The 4368-nt window shown below is 40.5% G+C and overlaps 1 pseudogene; it reads right to left on the bottom strand.

Annotated features, from left to right (window-relative positions):
* Positions 1 to 2337: 2337 nt before the first annotated feature.
* Positions 2338 to 3571, bottom strand: LOC111527205 (annotated as a pseudogene).
* Positions 3572 to 4368: the final 797 nt, after the last annotated feature.

The following is a 4368-nucleotide window of genomic DNA, read 5'->3' on the forward strand; positions in this document are numbered from 1 at the left end:
ATGTATCCATTCATCCATCAGTGGACACCTGAGTTGCTTCCACCATTTGGTTCCTGTGAGTAATGCTGCCATAAGCATGTTGTGCAAATATTTTTTGAGCCCCTGCTTTTAATTCTTCTGGGTATATATCTAGAAGTAGAATTAAGGGGAACTTATTTTTTTATCTTGAAATTTTCATATGTTTTAGGAAAAACAAAACAAGACTTGAAGCAAATATACCAAGATGTTGACAACTTTCCAATTCTAGGGGTTGTACTACTTTTTTGCAGTTTTCTCCACTTTGTAGATTTCTCAAAATAAACAAATTATAATAAAGAAGAAACTCTTTTAAAAGAAATAACATAACCAGAAAGACTAGAAACTAAACCAGTCACTCTTATGTATACAAAAAAAAAAAAAAAATCTTAAACTACAAACTAAAGAAAATCAGTAATAAATAAAAGAACGTTCTATGGACCCAGTGAAGCTTATCCTGTGAATGAGAGAATGAAGCCTCAGTAGGGAGCAATCTATTAGAAGTCACTATTAGACTAAAGAAGAAAAGTCTCATGGTCATTTTAATAGATATGAAAATCTTATTTGCTCCAGTTAGTTTGATCAATTCTAATAAAATACACTTTGTAACATGGATAAACTCATGTTCTTTAGAAGCAGCTAAATCTGGTCTTTGGAGCCAGATGCCTGGATTCATGTCCTCTTTCTGTCAGTGACTTGGTCAGTTACCAACCTTCTTGTGCCCCATGACCCCTCTGTAGCATGGAAATAATGGTTTCATGTGAGGATTATATGAAGTTACATATATAGAAAGAGCCTAGAACAGTGCCTGGCACACAATACTACACAGTAGACACCAATATCAGTGTTTGTGTTGCTGGCATTGTTACAATAAAAATAACATCTTTAGCTCAATATCTTCAAGATTATGCTCAAAGGTGACACTGTACCAAAATCTTTCCATTTACCTCAGGAACAAAGACTGTTGTCTACCACCATTTTTATTACAGAGTCTTGAAACAACATAAGAAAGACAAGACAGTTAACAGTGATATAGATAAATTAGAAAGAGACAAAGTGCCATTATATGCTAATGGTATGACTGAATATCTACAAAAGCAGGGGGGTTTTTTGTTTGTTTTTTAAATGCCCATGCACGTTTTATTAATAAAAACCAACCAGTGCCAAGTTAAACTAGTCAAACAATTAAAGTCTCTTTGTATTCCATAAAATATTACAGAAAAGTTTCTGTTTCAATAAAAAGACTACCATTTTAGAACAGGCAGCTAATAGCAACTGTGCAGTTAATGAATTTTGTGAATAAATTTTAAAAGAGACTACTGCCTGTCCTTAAATTCCTTTTTCTTTTTATAAAAAAAGAACTATTAAAAATGATTGACAAATTTTGAGCTAAAAAATTGCTAAAACATTCTCTATATTTAATTTCAATTTTATAATAGATTACAGGAAGATACTTATGAAATAAATATATTTGTTTCAGTACATGTCTTTAAATGATAGAATTACAAGTATGTAAACAACTATATAATAAAATGTTTCCAAACACTGCCTGCAAGAAATCAGGCAAATTTTACCATAAGCAATAAACCATTCCAAGCCTTCCAGATAGCTTCCATAGCCACACCAGCATGGCAATAAGCTTTAACCAAACAAAAACAAACAAACAAAAGCACTTTGCAATTTGTTGCTGCAAAATAGAGAGAGAAAAGAGTGTATAAACTTGATGGAATCACAACAGTCAATATTATTTAAGGGACAATAAAGTCAATAAGGTTGATGGTGTTTATTGTTTAGAAGGCTGAATTCTGCTGTTTTGCTTGGGGCTATTTAGAAAGTCGAATTCTGCTGTTTGCTTGGACACGGTACCACTGAACAAACTCCACAGAGTCTCACCATCTGCCAGCGGGGGCGCCGCCCAAACTCACGCAAATAAACGGCATCAGGTGATCACCATCCACAACAGGAGGGTGTTTCATTTTCATGAATGTGGATGAAATACAATTGCTTCAGCAACTCAACAAAAACTGTTCAACGGCAAAAATGAACTCTGCACTTGAAGAAAAATAGAAAATGAAAGCACAAATCCTAAACAGTAAATAAACACTCTGCATCTGTACACTGGTATCAAAACACACATCCACAGCACGTCCTAATCCTACAGGAAACAATCCTTGCTTATCAGAGGTGCATATCTAAATTCAATAGCTTACCAATATCTTCTTGGGAGTAGGCCAAAAGGAAACAGAAAACCCACATTCAAAAAAAAAAAAAATTATTTCCCGTAAACGTCTTCCTGAAGCTGAATCTGAAGTGGGAAAGACGTCAGTCGTCCTCCTCATTCTCGTTGAAGTTATTATCCTCCTCATTGTGCTCCCCGACTTAAGACACCAGGGTCTCTACCCTGGAGCCGCTGTACTGAGACCCATTGGAGCTTGTGGCCAGCGTCCTATCTGCACCGTTTTGTCAGGTCACTGGCAGAGAACCTCGTGCTATTAGAGGTGGAACCTGCCGTCGTGATGAACACGCCTCCAACAGTTCCCTGAGCCATTTCTGTCAGATACGGCTCTAGAGCCTTTGGGACCAGACTTCTGGCCATTTTAAGGTCTTCAGCAGAGCAGCTCCCAGACTCCAGCCCGCAGGCCATGCCCATCCGCTTCAGGGCTTCTGTGTCATCATGGATTTCAAATGTGTTGTCAAAATTAAACAGACACTCGAAATTGTCACTGTAGATGCTGCAGTCGATGACGGTCTTCTTGCTGGTGTTGATGATGATGAAGGGCAGGTGGATGACCAAGCTGGGTGGCCGCGGCTGGCTGGCCTGCTGCTCTGAGTACCGGTTTCTCTGCATCAGGTTCTTGAAGGCAATTTGCTGTAGAATAAATTTTGAAGTTGAGATTGTTTCTGTTTTATTCTTTCAAGTGTCCTCTGTCTTTCCACCTCTAAGTTCTGACATTCCTGAGCCGAGTTGGTGGGCAGACCAATCCACTTGATCTCCTTTTTCTCCTTGGAGATGATGTTCATGGCCATCAGCACGTTTATGGCGTCATAGATGCACCGTCTTATGCTGTTCTGGTCATAACCTGACTCGTTTGGTAAGATGTGGTTGTTGGCAGCACTGAACTCCACGACCAACTTGTCCCCCACTTCGTTGTAGGAAGTGGTCCCTTTCCTCTGAACCTTCTCACAGACCTTCATGGAGAAATGCCGCAGGCCCTTGGCCATTCTTCTCTCCTTTTCAGTTGCGCTTCCCGGCAGATCAAGGTGAGGAGTCGGAAGGCTAGCTCTGAGAGGCAAAGTGAGTGCTGGGGGTGTGTGGGCTTCCTATCACCAGGGCGTTTGACGCTGCTGGTCTCTGAGGCGTACCAATTACCACTTGCTGGGCAATGTTGACATTGGACAGTCCAAAGGTTTTTGCCAAGAGCTGCTTCCCGAGCGGGTTGACGGTGGAGGGGTGAACGGCCACGAGGGACACCACGCCTTTTCCGGGACTAAGGTTCTAGTCTGTGAAGACCTTGAGTTCTCCGTTGGCTTCAATTAGACCGGCATCTTTTGCCATGTTACCAGATCCGGGAAATCAAGGCTACAAATATTCACCTTCCCAGAGAAGAAAAATGATTTCTGGCTGCCCGGTCCGGCCGCGCCAGCAGGTGCGTGGAGAGCGCACGGTGAGGGGCGTGGGGTGGCATGGGGTGGCGCGGGGTGGCACAGGGAGGCACGGGCGGGGGCCAGGCCAGGCGGTCCCAGCCCTGGCGGGGTCCCAGCCCTGGGCTGAGCGGCGCCAAAAGCACGTTTTAACTGAAAACCTCCAGAATTAATTTTTTAAGTGTAGAAAATCAACCAGATACAAGATGTACATATTAAAATAATAATTTCCTTGCACATTACTAAAATACAAAGAAATCTCATCTAAATTATAGCAAAGTGTACAAATTATTATACTAAACATATATCCTCATGTGAGTGGCTTTATAAACAAAGCATCAATTTGGGACAAATTACAAGAAATTTGAATAAAAGGAAAATATAATTCATTCCTGGATGGTGCTATTCATGTTATTGTGGGATATGATGAGGTTTCTCTTCAAATAATCTGATCTATATTTTATTCTTTAATTTATAGTACCCCCTCTCTTTTTCTCCTTTTTTCCTTTTTGCCTTTGTTAGATGCCCAGGCACGCCACAGTACCAGGCATTATCAGTACCAGCTGACATTCTTTCCTTATTTGGAAAGAGGACTAACTTTCTACCTCATTACAGATACCCCTTCCCCTTCCTCTCCATTTTCTTTTATGTGCCCACCTTACCTAAAATAAAATCAAATGTTTAGCCAACCGAGATTAGTTTAGATTGTAC

The sequence above is a fragment of the Piliocolobus tephrosceles genome, chromosome 6, assembly GCF_002776525.5.
Source record: "Piliocolobus tephrosceles isolate RC106 chromosome 6, ASM277652v3, whole genome shotgun sequence".
NCBI lineage: Eukaryota > Metazoa > Chordata > Mammalia > Primates > Cercopithecidae > Piliocolobus > Piliocolobus tephrosceles.